The sequence below is a fragment of the Mustelus asterias genome, chromosome 15 (genome assembly GCF_964213995.1).
Source record: "Mustelus asterias chromosome 15, sMusAst1.hap1.1, whole genome shotgun sequence".
NCBI classification, from domain to species: domain Eukaryota; kingdom Metazoa; phylum Chordata; class Chondrichthyes; order Carcharhiniformes; family Triakidae; genus Mustelus; species Mustelus asterias.
This window is the reverse complement of record NC_135815.1, coordinates 30,636,577-30,656,007: the sequence shown is the minus strand read 5'-3', so window position 1 is coordinate 30,656,007 and position 19,431 is coordinate 30,636,577. Positions and strand designations below refer to the sequence as shown.

General features: G+C 45.1%; 1 long non-coding RNA gene across 1 annotated transcript in view; it reads right to left on the bottom strand.

The window, feature by feature from the left end:
• Window positions 1-11,276, bottom strand: part of LOC144504431 (uncharacterized) — a 37,405-nt gene extending 26,129 nt beyond the window's left edge. The window contains exon 1 of the long non-coding RNA XR_013499630.1: window positions 11,186-11,276. This is a non-coding gene — a long non-coding RNA (uncharacterized LOC144504431). The remainder of the gene's footprint in view (window positions 1-11,185) is intronic.
• Window positions 11,277-19,431: the final 8,155 nt, after the last annotated feature.

Genomic DNA, 19,431 nt, shown 5'->3' with positions numbered 1-19,431 from the left:
GATGAACTCCCAAGCTGTCTAAGGCCCTAGTGTCTTCTTCCTTTCCGATACCAAGTCCTGACTGAGAGAGAGAAAAAAATGCACAGGGCTGGATTTTCACCGAGTCGGGATGATTTGGCAACACTTTAAAAATTGCAGGAAGGCCTCAACTCTAGGATTCATAGAAATCATAGAAAACCTACAGTGCAGAAGCAGGCAATTTGGCCCACCGAGTTTGCACTGACAACAATCGCACCCAGGCCCTATCCCCGTAACTCCACTTATTTACTCCACTAATCCCTCTAACCTACGCATCCCGGGGACACTAAGAGGCAATTTAGCACGGCCAACCAATCTAACCCGCACATCTTTGGACTGTGGGAGGAAACCGTAGCACTCGGAGGAAACCCACACAGACACGGGGAGAACGTACAAGCTCCACACAGACAGTGACCCAAGCTGGGGATCGAACCCAGGTCCCTGGAGCTCTGAGGCAGCAGTGCTAAACGTTGTGCCACCATGCCACCCATTCCTGACCTCTTCTCTGAGGTTTCTGATTTTTCGGGAGTGTCTTTTAAGGGTATTGGCTGGTTTGGATCATGAGCCCACATCTTGCACTCCCAACCTGGCCGGCTGCATTGAAGAGATAGGAATGTCTTAGACCTCTGCATTTTTATGGAGTCATGCCAGCCTTTCAAAGAGTCACATCACCTCATGTACAATAGGAGGGAACCTTTAAGATCCTTCTCATGCCCCTCATGCCAACCCAGGACAAGGTATGCTCCCATAAATTTCCTGTGACGTCTCAGGCCCCTTATTCCAACCAATGCCCACTCAATACAATGCTAGTCTTTGGGCTTTTTTGCTGGACGTTGTTATACCTGGTATTCCGGCTTTCTACAGCTCATCATGGCTTTGTGAACTGCTTTAATGTATGAGTGATGTGCTGTTTAAATGGGTGGCATCACCTCCATGTGACCATATTTTGGCTTGCCTTGTGGCAGATTCTTCAGGTTATTTACACAGCATCAGTTCAGATCTGAATTACTGGCTTGTGAATGCCAGTGCAGGAAAAATTACATCACCGCAAACAACGTCTGCATATTCTGGCCATGCTTGATTACTTCAACTTTTCAGCCGGTCTGCACTCTTCACAAGTTTTCTTTTGCAAATCATCTGGTAAATATAAGTAATAGATTTGAGTGCACAATCCAGATTCACTCTACGCAACAGTCTTTCAGGTGAAGATCTGGTTTAAGTTTATTTATTAGTGTCACATGTAGGCTTACTTTAACATTGCAAATAAGTTACTGCGAAAATCCCCTAATCGCTGCACTCCGGCACCTGTTTGGGTACACTGAGGGAGAATTTAGCATGGCCAATGCACCTAACCAGCACATCTTTCGGACTGTGAGAGGAAACCGGACCACCTGGAGGAAACCCACACAGACACGGGGAGAACGCGCAGACTCCACACAGACAGTGACCCAAGTCGGGAATCGAACCCGGGTCCCTGGCACTGTGAGGCAGCAGGGTTAACCACTGTGCCGCCATGCTGTCTTCAGATTGATACAAACATAAGATGCCATGTCACTATTTGAAGAAGAGAGCGAGTCTCTCTGTTTCCTGATGAAAGCACTTCACAATAACAAATAAATTATTGACCAATCATTTGTCTCATTTTCTAATTGGGGAACATTCTTGCGGAGAATTGGCTGCCATATTTGCTTTCAGAAAAGCCCAGCATTTCAATTGGTGGTGGGCTCTGTCATGCAAACATTGCTAAAGATTAGACACTGTACACAATAGAGAATCACACCTTCTGAGCTTTCTTAAGAATTTGTTCCAATTATAAAGCATTGCTTTACATTGTCATTTGTTGGCAAACTATTTTTGGAGTGCGTGACTGTTGTTACTCATGCAAATATAGCAATTAGTCTGCATCAACAAGGTCCAGCAAACAGCAATGAGAGGAATGAAATATTTTTTTTAACATGTATTTTGTTGAGGGATGATTGATGGTCCTGACCACAGGAGAATTCTTCTTTTATGCCAATGGGAACAGGCATATCCAAATAAGCTCCTCTCTGCCTCTCACATCTGAAGCCTGAGATCTGTGACAATGCAGCACTCTTTCAGCAATGCATTTGGGAAAATGGCTTCAAGGTGCAAAAAAGGTGATTCACTGGAGGATCATCAACTCGGTGAAAGACGCTCTTTGGTCCGCCTGAAATTTGTTGCTCTTCCAGTATAAAGAGTTGTCCCCGACTGAGTTAAAAAAAAAAGCAAATTACTGCAGATGCTGGAATCTGAAAGCAAAAGAGAAAATGATGGAAAATCTCAGCAGGTCTGGCAGCATCTGTAAGGAGAGAAAAGAGCTGACGTTTCGAGTCCAGATGACCCTTTGTCAAAGCTAAAAGGCATAGAAAGTGGGAGATATTTATACTGTAGGGTGAGGGAATGGAAGGTGAGTTATAGCCACAGAAACAAGGGGAAAGGCTGCTAATGGCAGCCCATAGAGAGAATAGAAGGTGTGAATGGCCAAACGCAGAGAAGCTGAAATCAGAGGGTAAGCTGTGACAGATGAAGATGTGGGGGGAGGGGGGAGAGATGGGTGGGAGAGAGGTGAAATTGAGAAAAAGGGGGAAAGGGGAAGCAAAGGGGAGAAAAAGTAAGAAAAGGGGGGATAAAATGGGGGGAAAGAGTTGCGGGGGGAAGAAAAATAAAGAAAGACAATAAAGAAATAAAAGAACAGTTAAAAATAAATAAAATGAAAACAAGGGGGTGGAGGTGGGGTAGAGCTAATCATCTGGAGTTGTTGAATTCGATGTTGAGACCAGACTGCTGTAAAGTGCCTGGCCAGAAGATGAGATGCTGTTCCTCTAGTTTGCGTTGAGCTTCACTGGAACATTGCAGCAAGACAAGGACAGACATGTTCCTGCTAGATAGTCAATATCTTTTCCCAAAGGTAGGGGAGTCTAAAACTAGAGGGCATAGGTTTAAGGTGAGAGGGGAGAGATACAAAAGTGTGCAGAGGGGCAATGTTTTCACACAGAGGATGGTGAGTGCCTGGAACGAGCTGCCAGAGGTAGTAGAGGCGGGTACAATTTTGCCTTTTAAAAAGCATTTAGACAGTTACATGGGTAAAATGGGTACAGAGGGATATGGGCCAAATGCGGGCAATTGAGATTAGCTTAGGGATTTTTAAAAAAAGGGCAGCATGGACAAGTTGGGCCGAAGGGCCTGTTTCCATGCTGTAAACATCTTTGTGGGCCTGGGAGCAGGATTGTGTGTTAAAATGGCAAGCAACTGGAAGGTCAGAGTCCTGATTGTGCACAGACCAAAAGTGCTCCGCAAAGCGATCACCCAGTCTACGCTTGGTCTCTCCGATATAGAGGAGACCACATTGGGAGCAGCGAATGCAGTAGACCAAATTGAAAGAGGTGCAAGTGAAACGCTGGTTAACCTGGAATGAGTGTTTTAGGCCTTGGATGGTAAGCATGGAAGAGGTGATTGTTGCAGACTGGCACATTCTAAAGCCCAGGACTACATGCTGAGGGATGCAGTAAAGCTTGGGGCAGCTGCTGCAAAGGCGCAATGGGGAAAGTCGCTGTCTAAGACTTTTCAACCACTGTGAACCAAGAGGACCAGGTATAAAGTGAATATTGCATGTATCTCAGTTGTACCGAAGCACCTCAGACTGCAACTTTTTCTATGTAGACAACCTTTAAAATAACTTGGCAACATTTGTAAGACCATGTCTGAAATGTTTCCTTTACTGTATTGAAGCATCTCGAGAGTGTTATTTGATGTGTGTAAAAAACCTAAATATTATTGCTTTATGTGATGGCTATTTTGGGATCTTTGTGATGTTCTCACTAATTTATGAATAAAGTATATTTCTGGGGGGAAAAAAGGTTTCAAAGTGCTGTAGCTTTAGCCTGGCATTATGATTTGTGGTTTCCGCTCAATAAACTTATTAGCATTCCTCTGATAATGCTGTGACCTGCCTGGTCTGAGAAACACCGTACAGTGAGACATACTATTCGGCTTTAAGTTTCTACTATTTCATACCTGTGTCTTGGCTCTTGGTCTTAATTTAAAATCAAATAACTGCCAATTCACTAGAATGACCAGCCTTGTCAGGTCAGGCAATTTAAAATTGACAGCCTTGAATTCAATCCTTCCATGTGTTAGAATTATGAGGCTTATAAGATGGTTACATTTTGGGACTGTGCCTTTAACTTTGGGTAAAATGAAGGGGCCCAGATTGTTTTACTGGGAAGAAGGTGGGGATTATACCACATGGTCCTACCCTAACCTGTCTCTATAACCTCTTCCAAGCCTACAACTCTTTAAGAACTCATCCCCCTCCAATCCTGGCCCCCTGACCAAGCTCAATTTTCACTAAAAAATATCTTATCTCATGTGATGTGGATGTCGCTGCTTGAGCCAGCACTTGTTACCTGTCTATGCCTAATTGCTACAGTTGAATTGCTTGCCAGGCCATTTCAGAGGACAGTTAAGAGTCAACAACTTTGCTGTGAGTCTGGTGTCGCATATAGGCCAGACCAGGTAAGGGACAGCAGATTGCCTTCCCTAGGGTATTGGTGAACCTGATGGGATTTTTACAACCTTTTACAGCATTTCAAGCTTATCTTATGGAAAATTGCTTTCAATTATATTTTTTAAAATTCATTAATTGAATGGATTGATTTGTTGAATTTAAATTCCACCAGTTGCCATTAGCAGAGCACTAGCTTTGGCCAATGGATGCCCAGTCCAGTAGCATTACCATGACACCACTGCGTCCCCGACATTGATGGCTATAACTTCGTCATGGTGATCCTAAGCTTTGGAATTACTTCCAGAAACCTCTCTACTTCTCCATCGTCTTTCAGGATGTTCCTCAAACTCTGTGGGTGGGATTTTAGGGATGGCGAGTGATCAATGCTCGCCATCCCAAGAGCCGGCACATAACGCTCATTTGAGCATTGATTCGCAATGTCCGAGCCATCCATCCACCCTCGGAAGAAAGTCCCATTCATGAGAACTGTTCCCTAATCAGATTGGCCGACAGCTCTCCAAGCTGGCTAGGTGCAGCGCTGCAGTGATCAGAAGTGGTATAGCAACTCTCTGCCTGGAACTAAGTCCTGGAACCATCAGAAAGGTAAGTCTTGGGGATCCCAGGGACAGGAAGGTAGGGGAAGCCCTGAGGGATTGGGGGGATTTATTGGGGCGAACATGGAGTTGCAGAATGGGCCAGCAGGGAGGGGATCGTGGAGATCCATCATCCCGGAGTGGAGGGTTCTCCAACTCTGAGGGGGCCTTCAGAGGGAGGCGCAACCTCCCACTTCCCACCCAAGATGGGAAGATATTTTCTGTCACTTTCTCACCCTACCTGCACCCGCTCCCACCAGCTTAAAAATTGAGACTGGGCAGGAAAAGGCCATTAAATGGCCTCTGAAGAGCCTTAATAGGTGAATGGGTGGGCCCGAGGCTCTGCCTGCCCAAGCGTGATATTGTATCTGGGTATGGGCGGGCAGGTTCCTAGGGAGAATCCCATCCAGCATCAGGACCCACCTTGGGGGAGCATAAAATTCTGTCCTATATTTTTGACCAAACCGATTGTACACCAGTCCTAATGCTTCCTTACGTGACATGGTATCAAATTTCGTCTGTTAATATTGTTTTGAATCACCTTGGGGATATTTTATAATGTTCAAGACACTAATTAAGTACCAGTTGCTATCATTTTTATATAGGATTCTTTTACTTTGGTTTGAATTAATCCAGATTTCATAAAAAGGACTTAAAATGCACAATATGGTCCAAACCCCAGTTTGCTCATATCAAATTTTGATCATATTCAGCATTGATCTTCTGCCTCGTTCCTGCAATCAATCATAACTTGATGCACAGTGTAGACCAATGTGCCAGACACCAGCAACTAAAAGAATCAAACTCTATTTTTATTAGTTAGTCTTTTATAATTGGTAATGTGTCCTTCAAGACATGACCATTTCTTTATGCAGAGTAAGCAGTTATAATAAGACCAGCAATGGAACAATCTGATAAGAAAACTGTGCAACTCAGCTTTCAAGACCTGCTTGAAAACTCCCTAAGACGCTGACACGGTCCTATTAAAATGATAGATTAACTGCACCACAAATCGTTATTTAATTATTTAATAACTGACTGCATAATAGCTCCTCTAATGGCTCTGTTAATGAGTGTGGAAATGAACCAAGTATGTGCTGAGATATGTAATCTCATTCAAAAATAGTATTCGGGTGTGTTGCAATTGACCTCAGAGTTCCTGGGGTAGATATGGGAAAAATAGGCTTCGCTCCTGCTTCGCTGCTGGGAAATGTACACATGTAAACACTACAGGGTAGGATTTCACTGAGAGTTCTGCCACACAATAACTTTGGTAGAAGGTCAGAGGAAACACCAGAGAAATGGGTGAACCCCCAGACATGTTCTACCACCCACGGATGATTGGTAGGCAGTCCTGGGGAAAAATGATGGTGAGGAATGACAGGAACCGGCCACATTTTATCCTCACCCATCTGCCCAATTTGGTGTCATCTGCGGTTGATGCAGGAAGTGCCTGTCCAAATATGGGTGATCGTAGTTAAACATGAAGTGTGGTGATGTTACGGAGTCCATTTTCTGTTTTTGGAAATCAAGCACGTTTGAGGAAGCGACTGCGTGCATTGTTCTTGGAGATTTTTAATGGCTGAGATCTCCCAGTCAGCTAAGTCCTGAAAAGAAGCTAGTGCAGTCGTTACTGCAAGGGCAGTCTGATAGAAGGAATGATGTAGGCTGCTATGCTAGGAGTATCATGTAAGTGCATTCCTGTCATGGGAAATAGTTCTGCATGATTGCCAGGAAGTCAAACCAAGTCTGTAACTTGTCAATGCTGGACCAGAAGGCCTTCTCCACTCAAGCACCCAGGGTCTTTACGTCAGCAATCTGAGCATATGCAATAGTGGTGGGGGAAGGGAGTGCTTTTACATTGAGACAAAAAGATGCATGGGATTTTTTAAAAAGGGTTTAGCAATAGGGGTGTTTAAGGGGCTTTTAAATAAGCACATGAATATGCACGGAATAGAGGGATATGGACCAAGGGTAGGCAGAAGGGATTAGTTTAATTTGGCGTCATGTTCGGCACAACATTGTGGGCCGAAGGGCCTGTTCCTGTGCTCTACTGTTCTACGTTCTCTGAGAAAGGTCACAGTTGAACTCAATGTCAAATCCTGAGAGCTGTAACATGCCTAATTGAAAGATGAGGTGCTGTCCCTCCAGCTTGTGTTAGGCTTCACTGGAGCATTGCAGCAGGGCGAGAATGGGCATGTGGGCATGGGAGCAAGGTGTTGAGTTGAAATGTCAGGCAAGAGGAAGGTCTGGGTCATGTGGGCTGACTGATGGTGTTCTGCAAAGTGGTCACTAGCGAAGCTAAGACGTCCCTTGGCATTTGTGATTTGGCCTCTGCTGTAGCTTGGCCTGCAGACTACACTCCAGGACAGACTGCAGCATGGCAAAACTGTACATTGTGGTGCCACAGGTGTGGACAAGTGGACTTCCCCAACTGGCCTGCATTCTTGAAGATTGGCTCAGGGTGTGTCCATGAGTTTAATACTCTGCAATTTCAATTACTAGGGGGCATAGGTTTAAGGTGCGAAGGGCAAGGTTTAAAGGAGATGTACGAGACTGATTTTTTACACAGAGAGTAGTGAGTGCCTGGAACTCGTTGCCTGGGGAAGCAGTGGAAGCGGATACGGTAGTGACTTTTAAGAGGCGTCTTGACAAGTACGTGAATAGGATGGGAATAGAGGGATATGGTCCCCGGAAGGGTAAGGGGTTTTAGTTAAGTCGGGCAGCATGGTCGGTGCAGGTTTGGAGGGCCGAAGGGCCTGTTCCTGTGCTGTAATTTTCTTTGTTCTTTGTCATTTCCTTCTTTTAAAAGCTGAGTCCATCATCTTAATCTTGGGACTCGAGATCCAAAGGCCAATGTCACCTGACACTCTAAATCCGATGGCGCCTTAAATTCCCAAATTCCTTCTCCCGTGTGGGTCAATGTCTTCAGAAGAGAATCATATGAGTGTGAGGTAGCACAGATGGAGGCCATTTTTCCCTTCCTTCCTGTCCCACAGAAGGGGAAAAAGTGCTTGCTTTAGCCCGTGACAACGTCACAAACACCAAAACATCGCTCCTTCCCTCCTTCCTGACATTTGCAGAAAGACACTCATCAAAGATTTTGGCCCTCATTGTTTTCAGATTATGTACAGTCAAGAATTTGAATGCTGTCAAAGATGTGTTTGATTTGTTGTTGCTTTTACTATAGCAGAGTCTATTAATTGGAGATAACTATCACAAAAGCACAAGAACTCCAGCTAAACAGGATATGGCTATTTTGAGATTTTTGCGATTCTAATTTTCTTGACTGTGTTTCTATATTAAGCTGCTGAAGTAACTCAAAACCACAGACCTAGATATTCCTTGATAATCTGGTGGAGTCATGATTCTGCTTTTTCCTTAAGGAACGCTGATTAAAAATACTGATTTATCTTCGGAGTGGGTTCACGAACCCTACCTTTCCCCTCCCCTCCCAACAACATGTGTTCAGTGCCACGAGAAACAGCTCACGGCATTTTGTCTTGCAAATATCACTTGGAAAAATGAAATCATTCATTCAACATACGCATAATAAAGCTAAAAGTTAAGGTCTCATGTGAAAGGAAAATCACCCAATCTTTAAGGGATGTTATCAGCAACAAATGGATCCCTTTAGGGCTCTCTTTTGATAACAATCTGGTGCTTTGATCTTCCAGGTCATATTGCAAGGAGAAAATCGCAATTTAATATATTTGCACAGATTGCTGTGCATAACATGACGTAAGCCATTGACAAAAGAATGCATCTGAGCCTTTCTATCTATATAGCATTATTCCATAAACAGATTGGGCATTATTTATTTCTCTTTGCCTTTACTACCTCTTTACATTTGTCAGTGGCAGGGAAGGTGGGTATTGGGGTCGAAATCTCTGACAGCAGTCTGACAACAAGCACTCTTTTATCACTCAATTAACTTGGAGTGAGGGGGATATTCATATCAGCTCAGGCTTGAGGGCGAGATCAAAAAGCAGTTTCTTGATGTTGGGATGAACTGGAGGAATTCTGTTCTCGGGGTTGAAGAGGGTTTGGAGTCTGAAACCCGGAATGTGGGGTGAAAAGGTTGGGAGTCTGTGGTGGACCTCAGTTGTGCCTTTGTCCTATATGGACCACCGTTGTGTGTGTTTGTCATACCTGGACACATCCCCTTCCAGTTTGGTGCCTCCCCTCAGCACCTAGTATAAAGGTGGCTGTCTCCTCCCCCTTGTTCAGTCCAGGTCGGTTAATTGTTGGGATCTGCTCCTGATTCTGTTGTGAATAAAAGCCTACACTTATATTGGCATATCGGTAGTCTTTCGCCTTATTGATAGTGCATCAGAGTCTTAAACCCGGAGTATGGGTGAAGAAGGTTCGAAGTCTGAACCTGGAGTGTTGGGGTGAAGAAGGTTCCGAGTCTGAAACCCGGAGTGTGGGGTGAAGAAAAGGTGCAGCCAGAAGCCATAAGGAAAGACAGAGAGAGAGAGAACAGCATCAAGGAGCAGAAGCAGAAATGCGGGACTTGTGATTTGCAGGGCGGAAGAGCCAAGGCCATGCATGGAGCAGGTCAAAGCCTCTGACAGTGGCTAGAGAACAGGAAATGTGAATTAGAAGGGCATGCAGCTGCTGTAGATCTAACCACACCGCCTGAGAAGCGAACAGGAGAGGAAGGTTCCTTTTGAGTCGGGTAGACCACATAATCTGGTTCACATAACCACAGGTGTTGTGGATTCATGTTGTTCCTAATTGGAACAAGGGCACCTTAAGGGACCAATCATGTGACATCCTGATGACATTATCGGCCATTTGCACAGGCAAACAGACAGCCTATCTTCGCAGCCTGCAATGTTAACATCCTTTCAATAAAGCTCCTTGTTTGTTTAAACCTTTGAGATTTGCAGCCTATCTTTTAAAACCACCACATAGAAAACTGGTGACGAGGTGGTCGACCACACTTGCAGCCACCCCAAAAGACAAAGTGGAAAAAGCCTGACAGCATTGTAGACATCCGAAAAACAATTGCAGAAAATCAGTGGGAAAAGAGAAAAATGGGGCACATTGAATATGCCTGTTGGAGAGAGAAACAACAAATTCCGAGCAAGAACTATAAATAGCAAAGACCGCATGTATATGGAAAACCCAAGAGAGGAAAAAGTACCCATGTTATACGAAAAGGGTGTGAAAGAAGACCAGAATCACAGTCAGAAGATGAGCTGTCGTTGAACGTACTGACTATTCTTGGTTTACTGGGTCACTCCTTTACTGGATAGACAACGGGTGAAAATGGAGGTAGACACTGGAGCAACAGTTTCATTGGTACCAGAAACTGCTTACCAAGAAAAACGTATAATAACATTGCCTTGAAACTCTCGAAGATAATATTAAAATCCCATACTGGTGAAGTGGTTGATTACGGGACTGTATCAATGTGAAATGTGCAGTTGAAAGGACAGACCGCAGGCTTGTCTCTGCACATCATCAAAGGAAATTATCCAGCAACAGTGGGGAGAATCTCGCTGGAAAAGATCAAATTAAACTAGGCTGAGGTGAATCTCGTGTCAGGTTCTGAAGTCGGTCTATCGAAGATTTGAAAGAAACAGCAAGGTCAGGTTGTACAATGTGAGAACAGGGCTAAGCACTGTGCTTTTCATCAAAATTAAGAAGTATTGACAAGGAACCATACCGCCAGTGAGGAGTGCATACCTGCCATCGCCTTTGCACAGACAGGATCAGTCTGCACCATGGTACAAACTTGAGACTATGTAGCATGGAGAAGAAATGCAGAGCAGCTTTTGGCAACAGGAAGCAGAGACAGAATCAATGGAGAGTCCACAGCAAACTATGCCAAATGAAGGCCTGGACACCTGGCTGGGTACATGGATAGGGAGGGAATAGAGGGATACGGACCGAGTAAGGGCAGAAGGTTTCTTTTGTAGATGAGTTAGGACATCATGATTGGCACGGACCTGGAGGGCCAAAGGGCCTGTTCCTGTGCTGTTCTTTGTATACCTGAGAATCTGACAATACCTGAAACAATTGAGGAAGACAGTACCTCAGTTCAGAACACCAAGTCAATCTCCAAACTCTACATCGACTCTAGTGAAGACAACCACGGACGACATCCACAAACACCAGAGGCTGCAGTCAACACGAAAAAGCTGACGTCTGAGGTTTACCGACAACCACACAGGAATCAACTTCCTCCGAAATGTCTAACTTACTGACTGTTGTGCTTATTAATTGCTTATATTGAGAATTTTGATTGTTAACATTGTACTGTGTTTCATTGCAGGAACCTCTGAGGAAAGTGTTGTGTATTCGTATTGTTTCGATTTGGAACAAGGGCACTTTTAGGGACTGATCACGTGATGTCCTGGTGACACCATCGGCCTTTTGCGCGTGCAAACGGGCTGTCTATCTGAGCAGCTTGGAGTGTTAACACCCTTTGAAAAAAGCTCTTTGTTTGTTTGAACCTTCAAGGCCTGCAATCTATCTTTTAAAACCACCACAACAAGAAATTAGGAATAGGAGCTCTACTGAGTGAACTCTGCTACCTGGCTGGTCAGAGATCAGGAGTTCAGCTCTTGACAGTATCCTGGTACATCTGGAGTGTCAGCCAAGAATGCCCATTATAAATAGTTTGTTTCTCGGAGTCAAAAGAATCCTTGTTTTATAACCTCCATGCAGTCCATGTGCTCAGATCAGATACAGAAAAAAGAAATAAAGGGAAGAATTTTAACTTTATAGGGTGAAAGAGTTGAGGGGTGGGGTAGGGTGTGCAGTGTGGGTGTTGGGTGGCGGTTTTGTGCAGGGTTGGGATGATTAAAAACATCAAAACATACTGCTGTGTCGGAAACTCATCATGACCCCACCACTTCCACCTTTAACTCGTCTGAGATTTACATATGCAAAATTAAAGGATGATTTAACCCTGCTATCTGATTTTAATGGCCAGTGTTGAGGTGTTTGAAACTCGCGAGGATCGATAAGACCAGGGCGCAAGCTTAAAGCGCTGAGAAATTGACAAACTGGAAACCACGTAATGATTGAAATAGGACAGCTGTTCCCTTACCAAGGGAACAGTTTATTTAGGGCGGTACAGTGGCACAGTGGTTAGCACTGTTGCCTCACAGCTCCAGAGACATAGGTTCGATTCCCGGCTTGAGTCACTGTTTGTGTGGAGTTTGCACGTTCTCCCCGTGTGTGCGTGGGTTTCCTCCGGGTGCTCTGGTTTCCTTCTACAGACCAAAGATGTGCGGGTTAAGTGGATTGGCCATGCTAAATTGTCCCGAGATGTGTAGGTTAGAGGGATTAGTGGGATAAATATGTGGGATAGGGCCTGGGTGGGATTGTTGTCGGTGCAGACTCGATGGGCCGAATGGCTTCCTTCTGCACTGTAGGGATTCTATGATAATGCTAAAGGTCTTGCTCACAGGGCTTGTTCTGAGCTTTCACTGCTTGGAGGTGATTTCCACACAATTTGGAGGCCATTTCCGCTGTCTTGGACTTCCCTCACCTTGACCTGGATGTCCCTGTGCTCAGACATCAGGAGGACAGCTCATGAGATCCAACTATGAACTCTGAGGAGGAACAGTGGGAGCAGTACCAACAACATGGGCAGCAGCAGCTGATGGCTCCTCCTCAGCCACATGCCGTTCCACAAGGCAGGAGGGATGGGCACAGAGATCCAGCTTAAAGAAGGCAATGTCCACAACACAAGGTCTACAAGAAGATCAACTCTCTCGACCTGACTGAGCACTGGGGCCTCAGGAGGCTGAGGATTCCAGCAAGTGTGACAGAATAGCAATGATTCCTGCTACAAAGTAGAAAAGTCTCCCTGATTTTCATTGATTTAAGCCAAGGGTTTCGGGTTGTAAATTGATAACGATTTATGCTGTTGATTGTACATTTGTTCTCTCCATATGTCTTCCATTTGGCATTTATTAAACCTAATTGGAAAGCCAATCTCGCAATGGCACTTTAGAAAGCTGAGTCTTCACTCAGATTGAGGTTTCATGCTAAGATGTAAGTGAAGTGAAATCATCATAATTCATCTTCAAAAGGTGAATTCCAATTAAGAAAGAGCTGTATGGAGTCACTTCTACTGTCCGCACTTCTCTCTTTTCACAGGGGTATTACAAGTAGGACCAAAGGAAAAGATGCAGAATTTTGAATGCAGAATGCCAGAGACTCCAAGAGCAAGGTCAGCTACAAGGCATGGAGGTGGATAGCCAAAGTGCTGAATGCCATCAAGCTTGTAGAAGATGATAGCCCATTCTCTTTGTTGTGCAGAGGACACCGCATTGTTAATGATACTGGATGCCAGGCTGATGAAGACATCTGCCATCTGCTACTCTCAGGCCATTGCAGCCTCTTGACAGAGATCTCCAAGATTTTAATGGAAGGAACCAGAGCCGTGGCAATTGACTATTTGTTGTCACCTTCACTCCCACCGATGAGGTCTTGTGGCTCCAAGTCTTCATGTAGCACTTCCACTGAAGCAGCCAATTGCTTTTTGGGTGAGGTCCAATTTGGACATGCACAGCTCCTCTGGCAGTAAGTACCTCAATTGACATCTTATACCCTGTCACTTGCAATGGGAGTGGGATAATAGCAAGATAGGTTCAGACTTCATCCATGATCTTCGGGGATGGGCAGTTCATCCTCTTTTAACATGTCAATGAGTTGGAGTGGGATGGGATGAGAAGGGGGTTAGAATTCCGAAAATGAATGACCTTTATGCACTAAAGAGTACTCTGAATAGCCTGCCAAAATTAAGAGAATTAATGAAACAAAAAGCATGAGTGAAACAAAACCTTGAGAACAATTTCCTTGCTGCTGGCTTGATGCTCCATAGCTCTCATGACCTCTGTGTTGGCCTCTCAGGCTGACAATCAGGTGAGGGCCGTAAATCACATCAATACCAGGTCACCCATGCCATTATTTTTCAGTCTAAATAGCTGCAGCATAAAAATGGGCATAAATCCAGCAAATGTACAATTGCCATTGACTGAAACCAAATGTTTTAATCAGCTTGTAGGCGAGTTTATCAGGGAACTGCAGGAATGTTCCAGCAAGTTATGCCCCAAAAAAGTGAACTCACTCAGGCCATTAGTTGTTGGAGATTTACATTTAAATAATTGTGCATGCCATTAATATATTGTTACTGTGGTGCAAACTTCCTTCAAATTCAAGTCCATTAAAGGTAATTGTGGCCCTACTGCCTTCGGTTAAGATCAGCTACCTCAGATAATAAAAACAGAAAATGCTGGATAAACTCAGCAGGTCTGGCAGCATCTGTGGAGAGAGAAACAGAGTTAATGTTTTGAATTCGCATGACTCTTCATCAGAGCTGAAGAAGGGTAGAAATGTGATAGGATCATTGAATCCCCATAGTATAGAAGGCACCGACAACAATCCCACCCAGGCCCTATCCCTGTAACCCCACGTATTTACCTTGACACTCAGGGGCAATTTAACATGGCCAATCAACCTAACCCGCACATCTTTGGACTGTGGGAGAAAACCGGAGCACCAGAAGGAAACCCAGGCAGATATGGGGAGAACGTACAAACTCCACACAGGCCGTCACCCAAGGCTGGAATTGAACCCAGGTTCCTGGCAGCAGTGCTAACGACAGTGCCGCCCATGATGGATTATATAGTTGGAGAGGGGGGGATAGAGAAGGTGGAGCAGAATAGAAGGTCAGGAATGGGTCAGAGCTAAAGAGAGATTGACCAAGATGCCATGGACACAAGACACAAAGGGAGTGCTGTCTCAGCCTGGTTCCAGAAGTGATGCTGGGGCCTTCTAGATCAGCTGGAACTGTTTTTACCAACTGAACCATGAGTGGAACATGGATTTATTTTCTGTTTCTAAATCCTCCCACTGCATGGTTCAATGGATTATTTTTCAGCTGTAGCCAATCTAGTCGCGATCCAATAGGTGTGTGTATGATGAAGTCAAAGAAATGTAACAACAAATAGAAAATGTTGGAAATACTCTGCAGGTCAGACAGCATCTGTGGAGAAATAGATCCAACATCGCAAGACAACGACTTTCATGAGAATTGGTTTGGAGTAGAAATGGCAGGTATTTGAGAAGAATTTGCAATTTTGCACATTTTGGAGTATTTGGAAAGAAAATAAGTTTTGAGTGAACGCCACTCAAATGCCCAACATGGAAATTGTGTGCATGTGAATGATTTTTTATATGTTCATGGGATGTGGGCGTCACTGTCTGGACCAGCACTTATTGCCCATCCCAAAAGGCATTTGAGAGTCAACCACATTACTGTGGGTCTGGAGTCATAGATTCATAAAATCCTACAGTGCAGAACAAGGCCATTTGATCCATCGAGTCTGCACCGACCATAATCCCACCCAGCCCCTATCCCCATAACCCCATGCATTTACCCTAACTAGTCCCCCTGACACTAAGGGGCAATTTAGCATGGCCAGTCCATCTAACCTGTGCATCTTTGGACTCATGTAGGCCAGACCAGGTAAGGACGGTAGATTTCCTTCCCTAAAGGACATTAGTGAACCAGATGGGTGTTTCTAACAACAATGGTTTCATGGTCATCATTAGACTGTCAATTCCAGGTTTTTATTGAATTCAATTTCACCATCTTCTGTGGTGGGATTTGAACCTGGGTCTCCAGACCATTACCCTGGGTCTCTGGATTACTAGGCCAGTGGCAATACTGCTATGCCACTGCCTCCCCATGAAGCAAAGCTCAATTCACTCGGGGTTTATCCGTATCTTCCTCTATTATGTGACATTGGAAGAGGGAAGTAAGATTGAACGTACATATATTCCTACTGAACGCCACAGTTAAGGTGACCCTGCACTAACCTGAACCATCTCGGCCTTCAGATCACTTGTGCAGATATTTGTATAAACAGGCAGACACTGCTGGATGGTGTCATCGTGCCCAAGTGTGTTTATAATTCTGAATTAGCATCTTATGGTTTAATCCAGTTGGCACAGATATTCCAGTAAGGAAAACTATTCTAAAATAAGTAAATTTGCTGAACACATCCAGCAATCTTTCAAAGGTCAAACTTCTTTTTGAAGTATTTTCTATGGTTTCCATAGAAACAAAAGAATCTTTATTTCCACCAGTTGCTGTCTAGCCAGGCAGTCAATTTGAAAACACCTCTCAGGGGTCATTTATTTTTCTTTCTCAGTTGAAAATAACTGATGTTCTTTTCTGTACATTTTAAACGATGGCAGCATTTTGTGAAAAGTAAGTGTGATTCTCTCCTCAAAAGTTAATTTGAGCCTTGTGGTATTATCACGAGACTATTCATCCAGAAACCCAGCTAATGTTCTGGGGGCCCGGGTACGAAACCCACCATGGCAGATGGTGGAATTTGAACTCAATAAAAAAATATCTGGAATTAAGAAACCATGAAAACATTGTTGATTGTTGTAAGAATCCATCTGGTTCACTAATGTCCTTTAGGGAAGGAAATCTGCCATCCTTACCTGGTCTGGCCTACCTGTGACTCCGGAGCCACAGCAATGTGGTTGACTCTCAACTGCCCTCCAAGGGCAACTAGGGATGGATAATAAATACTGGCCAGCCAGCGATGCCCATGTTCCATGAATGAATTTTTGAAAAAATTTGATTGTCAGGCACGTGACGACTCTCATTGTGGTTACTGGCCACTGGCGCAGTGTACAAAGAGGTCGACTTGGAGGCATGTAGTTTTAAGATCATTGGAGACAGCTTATCAATCATTCAATACATTTAATTCATGCTGTCCTCATACTACTTGCTGCTCCCCTCTCTCCTGCTTCCCCTTTGCTGATCCCCCCTCTGCTGCCTCCTTCTCTGTAGCTCCCCTCTTTTGTTGGTCTCCTCTCTGTTGGTCCCCTCTTGCTGGCTCTCCTCTCTGTTGGTCCCCTCTTGCTGGCTCTCCTCTCTGTTGGTCCCCTCTTGCTGGCTCTCTCTTGCTGGTCTCCTCTCTGCTGGTCCCCTCTTGCTGGCTGTCTCTTGCTGGTCGTCTCTCTGTTCATCCCCTCTTGCTGGCTCTCTCTTGCTGGTCTCCTCTCTGTTGGTCCCCTCTTGCTGGCTCTCTCTTGCTGGTCTCCTCTTTGTTGGTCCCTTCTTGCTGGCTCTCCTCTCTGCTGGTCCCCTCTTGCTGGCTGTCTCTTGCTGGTCGTCTCTCTGTTCATCCCCTCTTGCTGGCTCTCTCTTGCTGGTCTCCTCTCTGTTGGTCCCCTCTTGCTGGCTCTCTCTTGCTGGTCTCCTCTTTGTTGGTCCCTTCTTGCTGGCTCTCCTCTCTGCTGGTCCCCTCTTGCTGGCTGTCTCTTGCTGGTCGTCTCTCTGTTTATCCCCTCTTGCTGGCTCTCTCTTGCTGGTCTCCTCTCTGTTGGTCCCCTCTTGCTGGCTCTCTCTTGCTGGTCTCCTCTTTGTTGGTCCCTTCTTGCTGGCTCTCCTCTCTGCTGGTCCCCTCTTGCTGGCTGTCTCTTGCTGGTCGTCTCTCTGTTCATCCCCTCTTGCTGGCTCTCTCTTGCTGGTCTCCTCTCTGTTGGTCCCCTCTTGCTGGCCCTCTCTTGTTTATCCTTTGTCTGCTTTGCAGCTGCATGTTTGTAAGCAGCAGGCTGCCATGGTCAACAGATGTTGATGGTGCTGTTGATCTTCTCAGGCAGCATAAGCAGCATTGTTCGTGGCGTGGTACAGCAAACCTCTGACGTGTACAATGTAACCTCTGAATCGTGCAACATAACCTCTCAGCAAAAGTGCCAAGAACAAACCCTTTCTCAACAGCCTGCAAGAAAAACAGCTGTGCCACAGTGTTTCACTGAGATTTCTTCAGCCTCTTAATCACTGTGATCTACTTGCGTTGGACATTTCACTGGCAAGTTTCAGAAATATATGAAACCCATGGACCCATCATTAAAGTAAAAACAATGGGTAAAATTTAGTCAGATGATGGGGGCCTCACCCAGCAGTTGGAGAACTGGTGAATGCCCGCCTTGTCTCCATTAGGAAAGGCCCACTCTATTAAGAGTCTATCAGGCAAATAAATGTCTGCCATCAGGCCTTCCGTGGGACTAAGGAGTCCTGACAGAGTTTGCTTTATATGCTTCCCACATGGCAACTCCCCCGTCTGCCACCATTTTTCAACTAACAGCAGTGGAATGAGAACCTTAAATAGCCATTAATTGCCCAGTTGAGGGTCTCAATTAGAGTCTTGGTAGGAAGGCCAACCATGAGTCTTCATGCCTTGAGCTTACTCAGGTGGAGACAGGAAGGAGACGGATGTCCACCTGACATCTTCCCACCCAACTAAATGTCCTCCTGTCTCCAGACCTGCCATCAAGGGGGCATTAAATGCCCCCCGGTGTGTAAACATCACTTTGAGTGATTATGGAATACTATCCTCTCCTGAGGGGGTTGCACATAGGCAGCCTGACGCACTCTAGTCAAATGCGGAAGCCAATGGGTTGAAGCCAACTTGCTGATGGGCTGTGGGTTTCATTGATTTTAGTTCTCATGCCCACCCAAACCCATATACACTTCCACAATAAAGTTCAGCCCCACAGTAGAGGCAGGGAAAGAGGGTGGAAGAAAGAGAGTAGGCTGCATGGTAGCAAAGTGGTTAGCACTACTGCCTCATGATGCCAGGGATCCGGGTTCAATTCCGGCCTTGGGTTACTGTTAGTGTGGAGTTTGCACTTTCTCCCCTTGTCTGTGTGGGTTTCCTCCGGGTGCTCCGGTTCCCTCTCACACTCCAAAGACTTGCGGGTTAGGTGGATTGGCCATGCTAAATTGCCCCTTAGTCTCAAGGAGATTAGCAGGGTAAATACACGGCGTTACGGGGATAGAGCCTGGGTGGGATGTTGTCGGTACAGGTGTGATGGGACGAATGGCCTCCTTCTGCACTGTAGGGATTCTATGATGCGAAGAACAAAATGAAAGATCTGCAAAAGAGTGGGAGGCAGGCGTGATTAAACGAAGAGAAGATGATAGTGGATGGTAAGGGGACAAGTAAAGAAAGTAAAGATGGGTCGAGAAGAGGTGTAAATGGCAAACAACAAAATCAAACTTGGCAACAGTGGTTATGATCTGAAATTGTTGAACTTAATGTTAAGACTGGAGTTTGTAATGTTATTGAAAGATGACATGCTGTTCCTCTACCTTCTGTTGAGCTTCGTTGGAAGTGTGTATGGCTGAATACCAAGAAGTGGAATGGAGAATTAAAATGACATGTGGTCGAAAGCTCACGCTTGTGGGCTGAACCAATTTCAAAGTATCTTTTCCTCACCAGTAGTAAAATCAGT